The sequence below is a fragment of the Protopterus annectens genome, chromosome 3.part0, assembly GCF_019279795.1.
Source record: "Protopterus annectens isolate FY-2018-M chromosome 3.part0, PAN1.0, whole genome shotgun sequence".
Lineage (NCBI taxonomy): Eukaryota > Metazoa > Chordata > Ceratodontiformes > Protopteridae > Protopterus > Protopterus annectens.
The window spans coordinates 1,767,081,322-1,767,104,101 of NC_056731.1; the positions used below are offsets into that span (position 1 = coordinate 1,767,081,322).

At 38.9% G+C, this 22,780-nt stretch overlaps 1 protein-coding gene across 1 annotated transcript in view; it reads left to right on the forward strand.

Annotated features, from left to right (window-relative positions):
- Window positions 1-22,780, forward strand: part of LOC122797181 (shootin-1-like) — a 1,945,876-nt gene that overhangs the window by 167,715 nt on the left and 1,755,381 nt on the right. The gene's annotated exons all lie outside the window — the stretch shown is intronic.

Here is a 22,780-nt window from a genome sequence, read left to right on the forward strand (position 1 = left end):
TCAGTTCTCTGCTTTTCCCTTTGGCCTCTCTACTGCCCCAAGGGTCTTCACCAAATGCCTCACTCCTGTGATTGCTTTTTGCAGTCTGAAGGAAATTCATATCTTTACTTCCGTGGACAACCTGCTCATTCCGGCTTCCTCTCCTGAGATTTTAATTCAGCAGCTTCACTTTGTTTTCTGCAAAGCCGAGAGTTTGCAGTGAATTTCCAAAAATCATTCCTAACTTCTCCTTAGGATCATATGTTTCTTGGGTGCAGGCTCCAGACTATTCCAATGCTGGTGTCTCTGCCTCCTCCCAAGGCTTTAACTCTGATTGCACTCTTTCAATTCCTTCTCTCTCTCTAGACTCTGTTATGACCAGAGAGTTTCTAAGGGCTCTGGGATACATGGCTTCCACCTTTCCTATGCTTCTTCTGACCAAGCTTCATATGAGAAAGCTCCAGTGGTTCCTAATGTCAGTCTAGCTTCAACATTCTCATCCAGTGGATTTTTTTGATTCCCTTTCTCCCATGCCTCAAATTGGAACTTCAGTGGTGGATTCATCAGTTGTCTCTCAACTCAGGGCTGCCTTTTTGACTTCCAGTCCCAACTAAGGAACTCTTTAAAGTTGCCTCATGTGGGGGTGTGGGGCCTCCTTTGGTCCTCTAAAAGTGCTGAGCCTTTGGTCTCTTCATAAAAAGAAGGACCCCATCAATATCGGAGACATGAGAGTGCTTCTCCTGGCACTTCAGACCTTTCATTCTCTTCCTACCAGGGCCTCTCAAAATCTTCACAGACAATACCATAGTGGTGTGGTACATCAGCAGGCAAGGGGGTACAAGCTCTTATCTTTTGTGCAGATTAGCTCTTCAGTTTGAGATCTTACTTTCCAGTTTCAGGTGACTCTTTAAGCTGTTTATATTCCTTCCGATCAGAACATTATGGCATTTTCTCTGACCAGGTCCATAACACAAACTCGAGTGGATGCTTCACAGTGATGTGTTTATGGACATTGTCCATTAGTGGGGTACTCCTCAAGTAGATCTTTTTTGCCTCTCCTCTGAACAGACTGCTCTCTCTCTTTTGTACTAGAGTCGAATGTTCTCTGGCTTGGAAGGTGATGTCCTTTCTTTTTCCTGGAAGGAGATGTTTCTTTCTGCCTTCCCTCCCCTTCCTCTGATATTGTGTCCTGTTCAAGATAGAACAGGATGCTGTCAAAATCATGTTGTGACTTATTTGGGCCCAGATAGCAGTGTTTCCATCATCTTGTGCACTTGACCAAGGGCAGTCATCAAATGTTACCACACAGGTTAGACCTACCCATACAAGACAGGCGGCCTGTCATCCATCCCCTCTTGTCCACTCTTCAGCTGACATTGTGTGTGATAGGGTTTTGATCCCTTTTAGGCACCTTTTTTTTTTTTGTTCGAGAGCATGTTTCAAATTATGCAAGAGGCCAGGAAAGCCACTACCAGAAACTCTTGTTTATTGAAATGGAAGAGATTTTCTCTTTGGTGTCTTTCTCGTAACCGGGATCCACTTTCTCTGGAAGTTCTTTGGTTCTCTTTTATTTGTTTGATTTGCTCAGTGCTGGGTTGGCATATTCTTCTGTTAAAGCCCACATGTTGACTATTTCTGCTTGTCTGCCTTTGACTCCCCATTTATCTTCTAGATTCGAGGTCAAACAATTTCTTAAAGGTGTCCTTCATATTTGGCCTCCCAGGAAGCCTGTTCCTCCTTCCTAGGACCTTAGTTTTGTTTTGGAAAAATTTATTCAGACTCCTTTTGAGCCTGCAACTTCAGTTTCCTTACAGTTTTGTTCTTGGAAGACTGTTCTTCTTTTGGCCCTTACTTCAGCCAGACAAGTGTCTGAGCTGCAAGCCTGTATGACTGTTCCTCCTGTTTTGTTTATTTCATAAGGACAGAGTGTCTCTCCCTACTAATCCTTCTTTTCTGCCCAAGGTAGTTAATGAGTTGTTTCTTAATCAGTCTGTTCATTTGCCCACTTTTTTCCCTTCTTCACTGTCTACTTTTGAGAAGGTTCGTAACACTTTGAATTTGCATAGACAGCTCCGATATTTGGATAAAGTCAAAGCCATTTGTAATTCTGGGCAGCTTTTTTTCTTTTTATCCCAGGTCTTTAGGTTTGGATGTTTTTAAAGAAGTCATTTCTTTTTGGATATTTAAAACCATTTCCTTTTGTTATTCCTTTCATGGGAAAAAGCCTTCCTTCTTCTGTTAAGGCTCATTCTACCTGGAATGTGGCTTCTTCTGGCGCTTTTTTCAATGGTTTGGATACTAATTCCATTTTTGAGGCAGCTACTTGGGCTTCTCTGCGTAGGTTTAGCAAGCAGTGCAAGCTGGATGTTTTCTCTTGGTCTAGAGCTGGATTTGCCAGGGCTATCCTGCATGACTTTCTTGAGGGCTCTTCTGGGCTTTCCTTCTCCCAGCTTTCTTCTTGAGCTTTTGTACTCTCCCTCTTGTAAAAAGAATGCAACAGTGATACAGAAAGACATAGTACAGCTGTATTGACTCTTACCATAACAGTAGATGTCCTCCCCTTCACTGTTGCAGTACTTGCTCCCTCCCTCTCTCTGTTACCTTTCTCCTTCTGGATGTACATGTTCCCTGTTTTCTCCTAGGATTTTCGTTCCTCCCGGGGCTTCTCTGTTCTGAGGATGGTATATAATACTTGAACTTTATGCCCTATGTCAGGTGTGGGGAGCAGACATGCATCATACAATCTCCCTTTTACAACCTAAGGCTTTAGTATGCTGGTGGACTGTGGCTGCCCTTGGCAGGGAATTCCTATTGTAAAGAATACTGCAACAGTGAAGAGAATGACATCTACTGTTATGCTAAGATTTTACACAACTGTCCTATCCTAGGGAAGATAACACACTTGTGTAATTAAGTGCTACACTCTGTGCACTCGGTGCAGGAACACAGGATTGCACCTGATTTGTCTGCCCCTGGCTTGGAATGAAAGAAAAAAACTGTATATTTTTTTTTAACTCTGTTCCAGTTTCCAAACTTGACTGTTTGAAATTCTGGCTTCCCAGAGGTTCTGTTCATCTGGTCCCCCTTTCCTGAGATTCTGTTTATTACAGGGCATATTCTACATTGCTTAGTAGTGATGCTGCAAGACCTGTACTTGGCTCATTGCTACCTGAGGTAAGATGTAACTGTAAATTGGTAATGACTGTTTGAATTTTTGTATGTGTTAATGAAATGTTAAGCCAGACAATCCTAATTATTTCATATCAAGAGCAGGCAGCCCTGAAGGGTGGCTGTCAGGTAAATTTTCTTAGCAGTCTACTGCAGATCACTGCAAAAACAGGAATGCAGGCAAGAGGGCTTGAGGCAAGCACACAGTAGTAATTTCCAAAGTTTATTCTTCAGACTTTGCTTCAAGAGCTGTACTGATTGCCGGAGTAAGTCGTATGTCAGTTTTTTGAAACTAGGTCAGGAAGTGGACTAAGCTGATTTTTTTCCTTCTTCCATGGGATCAGAACTCCAAGTTTCAAGGAAAGAACGAAACAGAAATTCTGAAAGTCACCTATTATTTTTAATGTAAAAGTAATTGACTTTCTAACTTTAATACCTTTTGTTTTTGTTTAATACTAACTAGAGGGCAGGGCAAGCATCCAGTACTACTAGCCACCCCTGTTGTTAGTGCTAGGAAGAAACAATAACAAGCTTATTCTATAGACTTGCAAATAATCTCTTGATGATTAGAACAGATAGGATACCAGGGTAATGTGGAAACAGTTGTATTCATACCCTTCAACCTCTTACAGCAAGACATGTGGACAAAGCCATAAATAAAAGTGGGACAAAGGCCCAAAATAGGGACAATTTTTAAATATTGCTCTTGCAAACTTAGAAAGTTGATAGAATAATAGGTTTTGCATTAGCATGAATTTTCAGAAGGGTATGCAGTCTGAAACTCAAATGTCTGTCATTATTTTCTAACTTTAGTCGTTAATCATTTGCTACTAATTTGCCAGAAAACCACAAATTTATTAAAAACGGACCATAAATATGATGCAAAAATCTGGACATTCTGCAAAAATCTGTACAGTTGAGAGGTATGGCTTATGTGAAAAAGTAAATGAGTGGAAGAGCAAGATTTTTTTTGTTTGTTTGGACAGACCTTGTAGTAAATTATAAATTTGAATGAAGAATTAGAAGCATTTTAGGAGATGCAAGACATAAAACACTTCCTGCCTGAGAGACGGAGCATCTTATGACACCAGCAATTCAGGTTTGGGAATAAACCAAGAGCACTGATAGAACTGGTTCAGTGGGGGAGAAAATAAGTTGACAGTGGTTTGTTGCCTTTTCCATAAGGAAGGATATTTTTTTTCCCCAGCCTATTCTCTTGCTGGTGTATTAGATGGACATATACACAGTGATTTGCTCTGGCTGCTGTGGTGTCACCATTGCACATATGGGAAGGTGGGACCAGGTGGCCAAAAAAAGTCTGGTGATGGAGGCACTGTGGGCTGCTGGGCTTCTTATAAAATATTACTAAAAAATGAAAGGGGTAGGCACAGACTTGAGAATGTCTTGACAGTAGTATTTGTAATCTGGTAAACAGACTAACTCCCTCTGTAAAAACAGCAGATAAAAACAGGGAAATCCAGGGTACCTCTATTGCAAATGAAAGCCAGGCTTTCTCTGTGAATGTTTATATGAAATATTTACTCAATAAGTCTGATCTTTATAGTTTTATTGACATGTCCTTCATTACCATATCCTTGACAAAACATGAAGAAGATGGATGCACACATTACTGACAAGTCCTACTTAAAAATTCCTTTGTAAGTAAATCATCACCATAGATTATCTGAAATATAGAAAGTGCATTTTTATGTTAGCTATGTCAGTCAAAACATGGTTTCCTGAACATTCTTATAATTTTTCAGTACTGACACTGTGCTTTCTAACAGCATTGTGTGTACTGGTGTTGAGAAATTTCCCAAAGAACTAGTGGAAGAATTAGCAGAATGCAGCAATGGCTTTTGACCATTAGAACACTTCAGTGTGCAATTAGGATGGAAGGTGCCTAATAAGGTTTGCCATTGTGGTATGTTCTGAGTGTAATAGCAGCAGTGGTTGGTTGAGATGAAAGGGGGGTGCACTGAAGAAAAATGGAAGCATCAAACAGCAAAGCAACATCAGAAAAATAAGGCTGCTTTTCTGTTAGAGACTGAAGAAAAGTTGACAAAATTAAAATTAGTTGGTTTTCTTCACTTTCACAACATTGATTCTTAGTGCTTACTCAGAAGTCATAACAGGAAGTTGTACATCACGTGCTATGGTACACGTAAATGGCAAGTATTTTTTCCATGTTTCTCCTCACTCCATGTAACAGCTGACTGTTCTTAAGGTGGGTTTCCTTACTCACCCCATCCCAGATTCCCTAGGTGATCCATTACCAGGCAATCTGAATTTGACCCTTCAATGGGAAGACACTTGACTCCTCCAGAAGTTGACCTTGCTTTAACTCATTCTTAGACATGGGGAGTGAGGGATCCTAATGGGAGTTACAAACATGGAGCTGGGGGCAATCATACATGTGGTAGCCAATCATGTGCAGATCAGGACATCACTGCCACTCCCCTGTACTTCTTGAGATGACCTCTGAGGCTGTAAGTCTCCACCAAAGGAGACACAGGCATAAGGTTTTCCCATACAGCCAGCTCTCCCATCCCAGAGGAGACAGACAGTTACTTCATTTTATACCTCCAACTAACTGTTCTAGCAGCTTGAATCCAATTGCAAATGTAGGCCATTTGTGGCACAGATGAACACCTTGCCTCTGTACTGTTGGGTCTGAAATAAATGGCAAGTTAAATGACATCAGGAATACTTGGTCTAGGAGATCTAAACCTCTTCTGCAGTATCAAGAGAGTGGTTTGGATGGACAGGTATATCCTGCAGACAATCCCACTGCTCTGGAACAGACTCCCTATTCACATAACACAAAGCTCATTCATGTCAATATTCAAGTGCAGCATGCATATGTGTGTGGGGAAGAGAAGATTTACCCCAGGATTGCCCCTTGTATTACTAATGGACAGGGGCAGCTCCTAAAGGCTTTATACCATGCATGGATCCCCTCAAATTATTTATGGTATGATCCCAGTTATTCTTACTAGGGATTATATGCAGTTAATGACCATGGGATGGGTAAAGCCAGTCTAACACCAAGTGGGATTAATTCAAGCACCAAAAGGGAAAATGGCTAGGCTTTTTATGTCCCAGAAGAACAGCTATTCTAGTAATTGACTACAAACCTGTGGGGGTAGGATAGTGAATTACATTGTTTTACATGTGATTCTTTTGATTTTTTGAACATGACTTTTATTTACATCGAGTTATTGTAGTATGGCATAGCCAGTATTTACACAGACATGATAACGAACTCATACAAACTGAAGGTGAAAACAAAAATGGGTTGTACAAATGTGCTACAAATTACATCATGGGTTAGAAGAAGAATATCAGTAAATTCCTTATTAAAATATTTTATATAACTATATGCAGCGAAGGTAGGTAAATATACAAGTGCTTTGAATGCAAGAGATATTTTATTATTTTTTTTTAGAACTGATTAAAACAATGTCAGTGTAATTACAATATATTTAGAACCTGTGAGCCTTTTGGGTACTAACAAGGTAATTAGTAGTCTTCTGCTAGATGTGTTTTTCATTCCGTAGATAAATGTAGCAACCTGCCCAATTGCTGTGTGATACTTGTCATGTCCTATATGTAAGCCAGGAAGCTATCTATCTTAAAACGACTGCATTAGTCCCTAGTTGCTCTAATGTATTAGTCAGTGTTTTGTGAAATGTTGAAGTTAAATCTATAGAGATTACATCACAGCACAACTTTTCATTTATAGCTGTTATTGTTACAAAACATCATATTACAGGTGGTTATAGATCTATTTTCAGCATATGTATGCTGACATATGTTTTCAAGTCCTAACTTCTTGAATTCTGAAAATAGCTTATCCAAAATAACCTCCTGTATTATTTTTACAAAATAAAATAAATGTGTAGGTCTGTAGGACTCTGGGTTTGTCCTTTTCTGCTTTCCCTTATGGATAGGTTTGACAAGGGCATGCCTCCAATCTTGAGGAATGTCTCCATGTTTAAATGACATAGTGGATAACAGATTTAAAAGTACTGTTAAGTTCATGCTGAAGTGTTCTCCGGTCATTATTACAAATTCCTTCTCCTGTCTGTGTTTTATTTGAGTCTTGTTTGCTTAGTTATTTTTTCAATACAGAATAAAATCAAGAAATATAGAATAATCCACCAGTCAAACGATCCATGGCTCACAAACGAAATAAAATATATCAAGTATAAAAATAACAAAGGAGCGACCAAGGCAACAAAAGTTACTGAGTCCTGTATCATAAAAAACATTTTTTATAGACAGACAAAACCGTGGTAAGCGCTTTCGCATAAGAGCTTCCTCAGACCATAAACACAAACACATGCAATATGTCTTATATATAAGGATTTAAATCCAAGTCCTCCAGTCATGGAACATCAATTAATTCAAGGAAAATCCTTATAAACACACTACTCTAAAAGACATATGACAAATATAAAAAATAAAACAATAAATAAGAATGTCATAAAAAATATAATATGTTTTAAAAATGTAATATACCAACTTAATACTATTTACGGATCCTACGTTTTTTCAACAAGGGCTTCAAGGAAGCCCGTTCATTGAGGCCACTGTCCCTATCAGCTCTCAAAATGATCATCCAGTTTGTCTCCCTATATTCCGTGTGATTACGGATATCGCCTGCTCTAATTGTGGGTGTTATAATCTCAATGACCCTAAAAACAAAGCTGTGCATCTCACCAAGCTCTGCAACATGTTTCGGTAAAGCATTATGTTCAGATCGTATTCGAATTGTGTATACGTGTTCCCTTATCCTCTCTTGTAATAACCTATTTGTCTTTCCAATGTAAAAAGACTTGCATTGGATGCACTCAGCTAAATAAACGACATTCATGGTCCTGCAATTGGCATCCACATGAAAGGTGAATTCTCTACATGAATCGGGATGACAGAAGGACTCAGAAGTATTAATTAAGCCACAAAAATTGCAACTACCACATGGCCGAGTGACTCCTACTCTCATAAAATTGGTCTTTAAATCCCTACCATGACATAATAATCTGTTCAAGTTCTTCCTATTCCTATAAAGGAACAAAGGTTTATCACCAACTATATCCCCGATCACGGAATCTACCTGCAAAATGGACCAATGCTGCCTAAAGAGCTCAGTTAATAGTCTATGATATTGTGTAAAAAAATAAGGGAATCTTCACAAGTCCCCTTTCACCAAATGAATTTTTGTGTCTATTCACCATCCCCTCAGTGGCAGGACCATAATATGGGGCTGCTATGACCTCCCTAAGGAACTCTAGATCAGACCAACTCTTGGAGATCTCCCCCTTACTGTATCCTCTCACTAACAATCTCTGCTCCAGGGATCTAATCTCAGACTGAAAACCTTCTCATGTAGGATTCAGATTTGGCTTGATTAATACTTCTGAGTCCTTCTGTCATCCCGATTTATGTAGAGAATTCACCTTTCATGTGGATGCCAATTGTAGGACCATGAATGTTGTTTATTTAGCTGAGTGTGTCCAATGCAAGTCTTTTTACGTTGGAAAGACAAATAGGTCATTACGAGAGAGGATGAGGGAACACGTATACAGCATTCAAATATGATCTGAACATAATGCTTTATCGAAACATGTTGCAGAGCTTGGTGAGATGCATAGCTTTGTTTTTAGGGTCACTGAGATTATAACACCCACAATTAGAGCAGGCGATATCCGTAATCACACGGAATATAGGGAGATAAATTGGATGATAATTTTGAGAGCTGATAGGGGCAGTGGCCTCAATGAATGGGCTTCTTTGAAGCCCTTGTTGAAAAAACGTAGGCTCCGTAAATAGTATTAAGTCGGTATATTACATTTTTTAAAAACATAACATTATATTTTTTATGACATTCTTATTTATTATTGTTTTATTTTTTATATTTGTCATATGTCTTTTAGAGTAGTGTGTTTTTAAGGATTTTCCTTGAATTAATTGATGTTGTTCCGTGATTGGAGGACTTGGATTTAAATCCTTATATATAAGACATATTGCATATGTTTGTGTTTATGGTCTGAGGAGGCTCTTATGCGAAAGCGCTTACCACGATTTTGTTTGTCTATAATAAATGTGTTTTATGATACAGGACTCAGTAACTTTTATTTCCTTGGTCGCTCCTTTGTTGTTTTTATTTTTTCAATACAGTGTAATTTAATTTCAGTATCTGAAGTTACCTGGATGTTATTAGGACAATTTATTACCCCCCAGTGTGGAGCCAAAGTGCTTTGCATAAGATTTTGTAACTGCATCTATAATCTGTTGTTTAAAAATACATTTTAGAATCTACACACACTTTGCTAATTTATGTCTTTACTCTTATCACATCTTGCATATCTATAAAATGGTTTCCTGTTATACTCGGTATCTTTATATAAATTTTCTTCAAATTTCTCTTGATCTCATCTCATACAATGTTTAATTTGTCTGTCCGGCTAATTTATTTCAGTTTTCAAAGTTACAGGTCAGCCTATTTTCCATTTCTTATATTTTTGCTCTCTGACCTTAATCTTATTCTTATAAAAATATGTCCTCCTCACCTTGCGTGCCTAGGTCATAATTTCTTTGTATTCAGACAAATTCTCTTTCAAAACTTGCCACATTCTTTCTCTAGTTTTTTCCACTGAATCCATCTCTCCAAGTAGTTTTACATAGTTACTTTTTTGCTTCCATGTAATCTTTTTTTTTTAGTCGTCTGTGCAGTGGTTTAAATTTCAATTTGGCAGAATTGTCTAGCAGCAATTTGACCTTTAATACCCCATGATCACTGTAACTCAACAGTGGTAAAACCTTACATGAAATAACAGTAATTTCTTTAGTAATCGAAACAATGTATTTTATGTTCCATTCCCTGGTAGGCTTTTTTGCAGTCTAAAGCAAATTTTGTCATGAACATATGTTCTAAATAATTTCCCTAGTAATATTAAATCAATATTATTCCAGTTTGTTTCTGGTAAATTTAAGTTGTGTTTCATGGAAGAAATGTACGTATTCATTTAGGTCATCAGCACTTGACTTTGGTGGTCTGCACACTACAATAATTGTTATGTTCCAGGGTTGTCTTTATTGTCACAGTTACACAGTCTACAGTAGTGGTGTTTTAACTGAACATGAAGTAATACAGGTGGCAGATCTCACAACAATGTTTAATCCCTATCATAACACCTCCACCTAATTTTTTGTTAGAATGTCTGTTGCATTAAAAACTTGTATACCCTTTCAGAAGTGGTTACCAGTCATTTGGTCTTTAACCATGCTTCACAATCCATAGCAACATGAATCTTGAGGGAATAAAGCAAATTTTCCAATTAAAAATATGTTATTACTAATGCTCCTAGCATTAACAGCCATCAGAGGTAAATTAAATGTTGCTGTGAACTGTTACATTTCTGAACTGGCAAAAATCCTGTCTTGTATTAGTGAAATATTGCAATATACCTGCTGCAAATAAAATCTCTCCCCTTGTCTTAACAAGTGCTCTCAAAATTAGGCTTGGATGCTCTATGCATTTCCACTTTTTTACATGTAGGTATTTACCCCAAAGGTGTCTTCATTCACCCTGGCGTGTTTCTCCTTTCTGTATATGATGTGTGAAAAATACATCCTGACACCTGTACAAGTGATGCTGTCTAAGAGGGCCATAAGTTCTCTACTAATAGTCGAAGAGTACTTGCAGATCATGTGTTCCAACGTAAGTAAACACAGCTTCATACTTCGTTACGTTAAGGGATTCTAAGGCCTTTTTAACATCCTGTATTTTTGCCCTTCATAAAAATATCCAGTGTTCATTATCTTCTATGCAAATGTAATTATCAGTTCCTCTAATAACTGAATCTGTTTACTAGTGTATCGTTTTTGACTAGATCAGAAGAATCTCCCACTTCTTCTAAGTCAGTAATGTATGCTCTGTTGTTACAAAGAAATGATCTTCATCACCATTGTCTTATTAATCTCACTCTTTTTTCATTGGTTTTATTAATCTCAATCTTTTCATTGGTCTTATTAATCTCACTCTTTTCATTGTTTTATTAATCTCAATCTTTTCATTGGTCTTATTAATCTCACTCTTTTCATTGGTTTTATTAATCTCACTCTTTTCATTGTTTTATTAATCTCACTCTTTTCATTGGTCTTATTAATCTCACTCTTTTCATTGGTCTTATTAAGCTCACTCTTTTCATTGGTTTTATTAATCTCACTGTTTTCATTGTCTTATTAATCTCACTCTTTTCATTGATCTCACTCTTTTCATTGGTCTCATTAATCTCACTCTTTTCATTGTCTTATTAATCTCACTCTTTTCATTGGTCTTATTAATCTCACTCTTTTCATTGTCTTATTAATCTCACTCTTTTCATTGGTCTTATTAATCTCACTCTTTTTATTGGTCTTATTAAGCTCACTCTTTTCATTGTTTTATTAATCTCACTCTTTTCATTGGTCTTATTAATCTCACTCTTTTCATTGTCTTATTAATCTCACTCTTTTCATTGTCTTATTAATCTCACTCTTTTCATTGGTCTTATTAATCTCACTCTTTTCATTGCTTATTGCAGTTGCAAGCTTACAGTTCTCATCCATCTGTCTTTGTACTTCCACAGCGTGAGCCATATTGTTAACTTCCGTCTTTCTTCTCTTTTCTTACAGTAATCTTCTTCAGTCCTTACACGTTTAATTTTGATTTCTTCTTTTTGCCTTCCCCTTGCCTCTTTTTTCACTTTCTCTTTTTGGAAAAATGACGCTCTTTTTGCAGACTATATGTTTTCTGATTGAACATTGTTATACTCGTGTGCAATCTGTGTCTTAATTAAAGCGGTGACCTTTTACTTTAAATTCTCTTTGCATTATAGATGTCAGTTTTTTTATTCCTTGTTCTTTGTTGTGAACTACTACTCTTTATTTTTTATTTTCTTCTACATGCTGATTACTTGTGTCCTGAATCCAAAACATGTCATTGGTAGGATCACATTTAAAAGGGACTGAGTGATCTTTACTGACAATAGACACTTCCTTTCCTAAATGTGCTCAGTTTGCACTTTGCATAACATTATTTGCCTTATCAGCCTAGTTATTAATATATGTAACAACAGTTTTTCAAGCTATGCCAGTTGCACAAGTGCAGTCATCAGTAAGTCTAGATTTATTACTAATAATGGTAAGCAAGTCACCTAACATTTGATATGAGGAGCGTAGGCCACCAATGTTATCAGGTGTCACCTTTACCTATATGTATCATTTAGTGCACTGTACAAGATACTAGTATTTTAGCAAGTCATGAATGGGATACTCATTTAAGGAATCCATTTCAGCTACAAATGAATAAAGAATTGTCTTGCAGAATTCAAAGACATTTCAAGTCAGGTTTTATGAGAAAAATCACACAAGCAATATGCAACTAAATATTAAGATTAGTATACTTCGTTAACCTTATATTAGTGGAGGTAATTCATAAAGTCATCAATCTGACCTACTGTACTAGTTGTGCCAGTTACAGTAAAATGCTGGGTTTTCTTTACATCGTGTGTGAATGTACACAGCAGCTTCTGCTCTCTATCATGCACAGTTGCATTTCATTGCAACACTAAAAGTATGAGATTAAACAAAATACACACACACACACACACACACACACACACACACACACACACACACACACACACACACACACACACACACACACACACACACTCTTATGTATAAATCACCTGTTACTCAGCTGTTGCACAATAAATCACAAACCAACACAGGACTGTTTCAGATAAGCTGTTGATTCCCTGTCTACAGTTTGTGTAAATTTATATCGACTATGTCCTTTGGAATGGCTAAATTTGACTGTCTACTGTCTGTCCCTTTCTAACAACAAAGAGTGAAAATTAGAGGTTAAACAGCAAAATATAAATCAAAATAAATCTTCCTATCTACAAGCTACCCCTTTCTTCCAACAAACAGTGAAAAAGCAGAGGTTAATAAATTAAAATTTAAATCAAAATAAATCTTACCTTACCAAGCAGTTACACAATCAATCATAAACCAGCACGATTGTTTCAGATAAACTCCAGATTATTCTGTGTTCAGTCTGTGTGAATTTATAGCTGATTAGGCTCATTGGGGTGGCTAGTATTTACCTGTTTACAATCTGTCCCTTTCTAACAACGAACAATGAAAATCAGAGGTAAAAAATTAAATCAAAATAAATATCCTCTTACTAAGCAGTTGCACAATAACTACCATACCAATAGAGAATTGTTTTAAATAAGCTCTGGATATATCCAGTCTTAATAATTTTGTGCACTTGAGTGTTATTTGTACAGGTCATTGTAGAGTAACTGTGTATAAAAGTTATGTAAAAATACAGTTAAAGACCAACTGGAAAGAGAGAAAGTAGTCAAGCAGAGATTGTAGAATGAAAGTGATAGGGCTGTAAGTAGGATGCCTTCATGAAGTGGGCAGATTTAAGCTGTATTTATATCTTTATAGCATGTAGCCTAAGTTGGCCTTAAGTCAAAACAGAAAAAAATGGTGTATGTGACGAAGCATTTTTAGGAAATGTGTACTATGTGTCGATACGTTGTATTTTTATGATTAGGACAGTTGTTGTTTTTGAAGAGGATGATATATAGAATTGGGTGATTTAGTCAGAGATTTTGATTTGTTAATAGACATTATTAGTGTATAGTGACTGAAGTAATAAATTTTCAGAGGTGGTGTGGTGACTGGAGTGAAAAAGAAGCAAAAATAAGAAAAGGCCAACTGGATTTCTATACTGAAGGGTACTTCTTCCTGGTAGGTGCTATAAACATTAAGTTGTTATCTCTTCCAATACTAACTTTCAGTTTTCAGAATCTGTTATTTCCATCTACAGCTAAGTGGCTTAATTGATATATACAGTCTTTTAAAATTATAATGGAGGGGGAGATGCCCAAGAATCCCATACATAGCTTCAGTACAAAGTAGACATGAAGGAAGCATTGCACTTTCTCAATCATTTTCGTTGCTTTTAGCAGTTATTGACAAATTAGTGGATTTACAGTATAAAAGTCACATAAGTAGTACAATAGTGTGATAAGGAATAAAGATAATCTCAGTAGAGTAGCTGTTTTTAACTGCTGTAGAGGCAAGTGAACATTTCATAAATGGAAAAGACTGGTTTTCTCACATGATGTAAGTTTATAATTCTCCCTTAGTCTTTGAATAACGTATATAGCTTTATTCTCTTAGCCAGACTGTTTGATCCTTGATTACAGACTCACTGGTAGATTCATTCCCAACTTTAAGCGATGGATATCTGGAATCTTCAGTTTACAGCTCAGCATGTTCCAATAAACCTTTTTTTTTATGAATACTCTTGATAGTATATGTAACTGTTATGATAGGTATGGTTCAAAGTTGAACATCCTTCTAAGAAAGTAAAAATTTACATTTGATTATAACATTGGCAGGGACCCAAGTTATATAAAAAGGAAATTCAAATGAAAAATATAGTTTAAATTTGATATTTTATGAAGTGCAGTAGATAAAATATCTGTAGTTAAAACAACCCATCTCTTTATTCATAACATATCTATTCAGAAAAATGTATGCATAATGTACACATTTCTTCCATGAGAATGTATTTAATAAATCACTCATATTCCTAGAAAAATTGTAACCAAGACCTGACATAATTAAGCTACTTTTGATGGTTTTTGTAATCTGCTTTCCTCATATTGCACTGTTATATCTGAACATACAGATATTAAATTTAACAAGCACCCTAGACATTTGTTGCTTGATAAGAATTTTCTACCGATTAGAGTCAAAAAGTTATATGAGCCACAAAGATCAATTTTTAAGATCTGGAAAAAATCCCCACTTCTTGATTTTACTTAAAATACTGATGATATGTCTGTTTAGAACTTTAGCTGTAAGTCTTTCTTTCCTGCAGTAGAAATATTTACAAAATTATATGAAGAACAGTTTATAAATGTTTGTGGTATACGTCCTGCCATATTATTGTGCTAGTAGTGAATGAGCAGTATATTTTTATTTCATTGTTTCTCTCTTTTTTGTATCTTTTTCTGTATTGCATGATTTCAGAATTAAAAAAGATTATCAGATGAAAAATGGATCTGGTTTTAACCATTCCAGCTGCTTTGTGTGTGTTATATAAGGGTTGTAACTTTGTGTGTTCTTACATTAACATGAAATGTGTAGTCCAAAATGCTTCCTATTTTTATTAATGCAGTGAAAAAGCTTTGAACATTTTGCAAGTATGTTTTTTTTAATACTTGCCCTGTTACTTTTGTTGTAGTGAGCCATTTTTTCATTAGTCATTTCAAGTGATGACCTGTAACAATACTGCTTTCACACATAGAGTGTTATGTCAGTTGCTAAAAGTGAAAATATGATTATTTAAGAAATAAACACTGAATATAGACATTTTCTAAGTTTACATACACTTTTCATTTGCTAGGAACCTCCTTCATCTTGTAAAGAAAAAAAATCAGGTTGTGACAGCAAATGTTATGTAAAAGCTTCAGGTCTCTCCAGTTCTTTTTGACCTTCTAGTTAAGAGTCTGTAATTGTCAATGTTATTTTCAGGTAAGATGCCATTACTAGATATCTTATTATATACAGCTGTAGGTTTAAACCCTAAACAATCAAATTCTTCCCAGTAAGAACTATAGGTTAATGTATGTATTAATTGCTCACATTTACCATTGAAGCAGATGTCTTTCACGTAATATGGTTCAGGACTGTACAAGGATGAGACTATTACTTCACTGGCTTTAGTGTGTCTACTGTAAAATACATTCCTGGGAATTCAGTAAACTCCATGTAGCCTACACAGAGTTTACATATTAGTACAGTGAGCAGCAGCGCTAATCACTCATTCCTGCTGCTCATTGTGCGTGCACCAGTATAAGCAAGGCTTTGTGGCCAGCAACAGTGCTGCTGCTATGAAACTTTGCAGAGCAGCATGACCACAGAAACAAGAAGCATTCATGTTTGCCTATGAGCAAACCTGCTTGGCGAGATTGCATGGGCAGACACAATGACTACCAGGGGTGAAAATACCACAATTACAGCAAGAAAAATATACTGAGTGCAATGTACATAATTATTTGCAGAATGAAATAATGGGGGGGGGGGGGGGTTAACAGCAAGGACAAGTACAGGGAAACGTACTCTGGGCAGGGAAAGTGTGTTGATGGAAATGGGTGCAGAAATGAATGATAGGAACAAATAAAGAGGAAGAGGGCATAGTAAATATAGCAATATCCCCAATGTAGGATATGTCACTGTATGCACACTTCCAAGACAAGTCAGTAGCATTGCATTAAACACGTGTGTAGATAACACAGTATGTACTTTTGTTTATACCTCTTTTGTGAGTATATTATATCATCACACATGATATAGTACATATCTCTGATGATCACACAAGGTTACATGTCAGTGGAGATGAATGGTTATGATATAAATGTTACTGACATGCTCACTGGAAAGGACATTTAGCAAGGACAGTGTATCCAGTAGGGGATACTCTGAAGATCTGCAAAATTACTTTCTTGAATATGACTGACATGTCACCATAGATGTCCTCCTGTATCACAGTTGCAGTATTCCTTACAGCAGGTATCCCTTGCTAGGGCAGCCTGATGTCTGGCCAGTATACCAAAGCCTTTGGTTGTAATAGGAACAATGTGCATCCACATGTATACCCCCCATGTAGGTCATAAAGGTGACACATGGACATAGCATCCTCAGAATGTCTTTGCTACCAGTCCAAATGCCATCTCTTATTGGCAGTCTGAATGCTGTTTCATCTGCTGGTTGCCAAGTCACTTTCAGATAAGTGCTCCATTGGGGGTTTTGTTATCTTTTTTTTTTGTTTTGTGTGTGGTTGTTTGTTTACATGTCATTCAGAAAGGGGAAATGCAAGTGAGGGAGACAGATTCCCCATAAGAGCCATCACAAGTAGTATTTGTTTTGCTTAGGCGCTTCTCACAACCATATGTCTTATTCTATTTGTCAGGCATGTGTCTTAAACTGTACATAGTGTGCTGTCCTCTTTAGCTATTTACCTAGGTAACCAATGTCTTAAATTGTTGGCTCAGGGTACTATGGTGGAATTGTTCCGACCTGAGGGTCAGCCATCCACGAAGAAGATGACCAAGAAAGTTTGGTCAGAGTCTTCTTCTTCTTCAGTACCTCCTCCACAGGACACCTCTTTCAAGGCTGGTGAAAGCCCAGATGACTGCCTGTTTTTTCAGTCTGGTTCCTCTGCTGTGACCGCTTCGGAGGCAGACAAGGACCCGGCTTCTCACACATCCTTGGAGGCAACACAGACGTCTGTTTTGCATGTTCAGGGGGAACCGTGGTTAATTATTTCCAAAGGGCGTAGGGTGTTCTGCATATCCTTGCTAGGAAGAGGATTCCCACTACGTTTATTGAGTGGAGGCAGGAGTCCAAGCTGCCTAAAATATTTAGGTCGACTACCCTTTGAAAAAGAAGCAAAAAACTAAGTATAGTTCTTCTGCTCTTAAAGATCCTCAGAGTGGATGGCAGTATTTTTATATACGGTTTGAACAATGCCCTTATGGCTTTGAAGCCTACTTAGAGGGACTCTGTTCCTGCTCTCCCTTGGTCTTCTACTCTTTTTTTAAAAGGCCTAGGAACCAGGTTTCATCTGATGTGGAAGCAGAATCTTTGGCCTATTTCTTTGACACTCCCTCTGTTTGGATTATGGTTCCGAGGAAGAGGATTTTATTTGCCCTGATTCTCCTTTTGTGAAGATTTCCTTTGGGGATACTGTTTCCTGTATGATGGAGTTTAAGTAGGACTGTGCCCAGGTGTCTGATGTTCAAAAGGGGTCTATATTATCTAATTGAAGAGGCATTACAGTGAATGCCTCATCAACTCCTAAAGAGCAAACTGCCAATTAAGCGAATGGCCAAATCAGCGATTTTTTTTCTTTGGGAAAAAAATCCCTGATCTGGCCAGAAAAGAAACATCACTAACACCACCTCAAAGTGGGGGGCTCTGCCTCCGACACCCCCCCCTAACTAAATATACCAACTCTGAGATCACACTACAGTGGGGAAAGAGGCAAATTCACGCTGATGGCCAAGTGATTTTTTTGCCTAGGAAAAAAATTGCTGATGGTGGCTGTTAGCGTAACTACCACATCGCTCTTTAAGGGTCGATGAAGAGGCATTTGCTGTAATGCCTCTTCGATTAAATTAATATTGACCCATTCAAAGGAGGTGTTATGAACTCGTTCAAATGGAGTTTCCCTAGCCCTCTGCTGTTCTTCCTGTTCTTGCTGCCTTGTTGGATACATCTTCTGCAGCTTCTCAGGCTCCTGGTTCCCTGCCCTGTCTCCTAATAGCCTGATGGTTGCAAATTTCTTTAGAAATGTCCCTTTGCTGACCCTTCTGATATTTCTGTCTCTTCTGATAAGCTTTCTGAGCTTTTGCCCTCTACTAAGCTGCTCCATTCTGACGAAGACAAGCAGAACTATGGAGAGGTTGGGTAAGAAAGTGTATACTGCTGCTCCTCTGGCCTTCGGGCCTATCCATTATCAGACCTATATGTTCAGGTATATTTTGGCTCTTCTCTCCCAGGCTTTTCAGGTTATTTCATATCTTCCTGATTCTGAGGAGAAGGCTTCATTTCTGTCTTTGTTAGGGTCCAATTCTGAAATGGCTCACCATTCCATTAAGTGTCGTTATGATGCAGCTGATGCCTCATCTAGAGCTGCTGCCTTTGATTCTCTGTTGAGGAGGTACCCTTGGCTTCACCTTTAGCCTCTGCCTAATTATATCAAGGCCAAGGTGATGAATGCTCCTCTTGACAATAAAATTCTCTTTGGTTCTGCAGCTGCTGAGTTTTTTAAATAACTTCAGGAAAAGGGTAAGGCTGTGCCAGCATTGAAACATATTTTTGTTTCCCCATTCACAAATTTCAGAGGAATTACTCTACCAAGTCTGCCTTGTCCATAGACAGTCTCGCTCTACTCCCAAGGTTAAAAAGGGAGTTAGAAGGGCTTTTCCTGCTAAGTCTACTCAGACTCCTACAGCTCATAAGCCAGGTTCAGTCTATCTTCATCCTTCTCTCCTCAGCCAAGTTTCTCTCTCCATCTTTCTCTCTCCCTTCCAAATTGGTCACAGATCACTTAGGACTTGTGGGTTGTTTTCATCATTTGTCATGGGTATTACATGGTATGGAAATCCCCCCCTTTTGGACATTCCTCAACCTCCTCAGGAACAGCTGCCTTTTTTTCTGGATGTTCTTCAGAGCCTTTTGTCTCAAGGAACTATACAAGCACTTAGACTTCTCAAAAGAAGAAAGGATTTTATTCCAGAATGTTTCTGTTTCCAAGAAAAGAAACACCTAGAGACTCATTCTGGATTTGTCTTAGCTCAATGCCTTTCCGAAGGTTCCTTCCTTTCAAAACATTATCCCTTCAAACCTCATTTCCTCTTCTTCTTCGGGCTTTCCTAATCTGTCTGAATCTCATGGATACCTATCTCCATATTTCTATTCACCTCCTTTTATGTACCTCTATTGCTTCCTTGCATTTTCAGTTCTCTGCTTTAGCCTTTGGCCACTCTACTGCCGTAAGGATCTTCACCAAATGCCTCGCTCCTATGATTGCTTTCTGCAGGATGAGGAGAGTACAGAATTTTCCTTGTCTGGATGACCTGCTCATTCAGGCTTCCTCTCCACAGATTTTGCCTCAACATCTTCACTATACTATTTGTCTTCTTCTCCAAGGCTTAGAGTTTACAGTGAACTTCCAAAACTCCATCCAGACGTCTCAGAATCATATTTTCTCGGGTGCAGGCTCCAGACCATTCCAGTGCTGGCACTCTTGCCTCCTCCCAAAGCTTCGACTCTGATTACATTCTTTCAGTCCCTTCTTCCTCTGATCTCCATTACAGCCAGTGAGTTTCTAAAGGCTCTGGGATACATGCCTTCCACCATTCCTATGCTTCCTCTGGCCAGATATATGAAAATGTGTCAGTGGTTCCTAAAGTCAGTCTGGTTTCCACATTCTCATCCTTTAGACTTTCCAATTCCTCTTCCCCCAGGTCTCAAGTTACAGCTTCAGTCATGGATTCATCAGCTGTCCCTCAATCCAGGGCTTCCTTTTCAGCCTCTAGTCCCTGCTCAGGAACTCTTTTCGGATACCTCAGACATGGGGGTGGGAAGCTTCCTTCACCCCTGTGAAGGTTCCGTGCCTTTGGTCTCTTTGTCAAAGGACGGGACCATATCGGTATCAGAGATGAGAGCTCTTCTCCAGGCTCTTCAGACCTTCCATTCTTTTTTCCTCAGGGCTCCATAAAATCTTCACAGACAATTCTACAGTGGTGTGGTACATCAGCAAGCAAGGAGGGTCATGTTCTTAACTGTTGTGCAGACTAGCTATTCAAGTTTGGGATCTAGCTGTCCAGTATCAGGTGACACTTCAGGCTGTTTATATTCCATCAGATCAGAACATTGTAGCATAGACTCTGAGCAGGTCCATAACACAGATGAGTGGATGCTTCACCACCAGTGGGGTACTCCTCAGGTAAATTTTTTTGTTTCCCCTGTGAACAGACAGCTTCCTCTTTTTTACACCAGAGTTCCATGTCCTCTGGCTTGGAAGGTAGAAGCCTTCTCTTTTTCTTTGAAGGAGATATTTCTTTTTCCCTTCCTTCTCCCTTCCTCTCATACCAAGGGTCATGTTCAAGATAGAACAGGACTCTCACAAAATCTTGTGGTGGCTCCCTTTTGGTACAGACAGCATTAGATGTCCTTCAAGGATGCATCTGCAGTCCTTACAAATGGGTTGTCCTGTCGTCAGGCAGCCCTTCGGTCGGCCGGATTCCAAAGTCTGGGTCTGGCATCGGCTGGTGTCGCACTTCACCCGACGTCATAGCTGCAGTTATTTGGGTATAAAGGCATCAGCCTACGCCATTTTCCTTAGTCTTTCTTGCCGCGTGGCGCCCGAAGCAGAAGCTGTTCGCAAGTGCCGGTCGGTCAGATCCAGAGATTACTACTACCGAATACTTCTACTACTACCGAAGACTTCTAAAAAGCTAAGTACCCCGTTGGGGACTCCTTCTTGCCTCAGCCGATGTCAGAAAAAGTGAATAACTGTTTAACTTGTGGGAAACAAATACCTCATAAAGATTTCCACTCTTACTGCTTACCTTGTTTAGGCCCAGACCACGACATAGCAGCTTGTCTAGCCTGTGCTTCTTTTAACCGACGGACGCTTAGACGCCGGTCGGAATTTGCTGAGGAGTTTTTCGGCTCCGCTTTTGCTTACATTATGCCGTCGGATCCTCCGACTACGCAAATATCTAAAAAACGCAAGGAAAAGGACCGACACTCGCGGTCCGCGGTTTCAGCCGAAACCGCGGGAGTCTCTGTTTCGGCTGAAACCGAGCTCGCGGTTCTTCCTTCAGCCGAAAGCTTACCTACTACCGAGGCCTCATCCAACCTGGTGGAATCGGCTACTGAAATCCCACCTGCTCTTGCAGGTTCCCAGGATTAATCTGATACTATCCCCTTGGATATTTCAACCCCTGCACGTGGAGCTGCTAGGCCACCAGCAACCATGTCGATTAAGGCCTTTGCCAGGGCTAAAGCAGCTAAATCTACCAAAACTGTGCCTGCTAAGACCCCCTCTCACAGGCCTAGTTCTAGTTCACAAATGCTCAGTCTAGCAGAGGATCTCATTTCTTTGATCCGTGGGTCCCACCCTCACCCAGACAGGGCCTCTCACCCACCTCCAGAGAAGAGGCCTAGAGCAGAGCCCCTGAGCCAGTTTCTACAGATGACTCCTCTGATGATTCAGATAATTCAAACCCTCCAGAGGGCCCTTTCTCCCCTTATGAAGACTCTGATGCTGAAGAGTCCATTCCTTCTGCCTCTCCGCCTGAGGAATTTTCCTTTGGGGAAACCTTACATGCTATGAGGGAACAATTTCAGTGGCAGAGCCAGGATTTTTCAGACTCTAGAAAAAGGCTTAGAACCTTTCTACATTTACCACAGCATAGGCCTTTAGCCATCCCTCCAGTTCTTACTGTTGTAGATGATGCATTTAATGATGCTTGTACTGCTCCTGATTCACTTCCTCCGGCCCCTGCTAAGCCCGATAGATACTACAGGGTCCCGGACACACATTATCATTTGTATAAGGCTCCCTTTGCAGATCCCGAAACTATCTCCCAGGGACCTAAGGCTGTAGCAGCTACCTCTGCCAAAAACCCCCTCCCCTCTGAAAGGGAATCCAGAGCCTTAGAGAGATGGAGTAAAAAAGTTTACACTTCTGCTACTCTTTCAGCTAGGGCCTTGAACTGTCAGTTCCACATGATCCAGTATCAGGAATTTATGTTAGACCAGTTAACTAAACAGCTGTCCTCAGATGAACCATTAGACAAAAAATCTGTTCAGGAAATGGTACATAACATTCAGCAGTTCAGTAATCATTCCTTAAAATGCGGCTATGATGCACTGGAGGCTTCCTTCAGATCAGCCATGACTGGCACAGTGATCAGAAGACATGCATGGTTAAAAGAGCAGGCCTTACCAGACCACGTCAAATCAAAGCTACTAG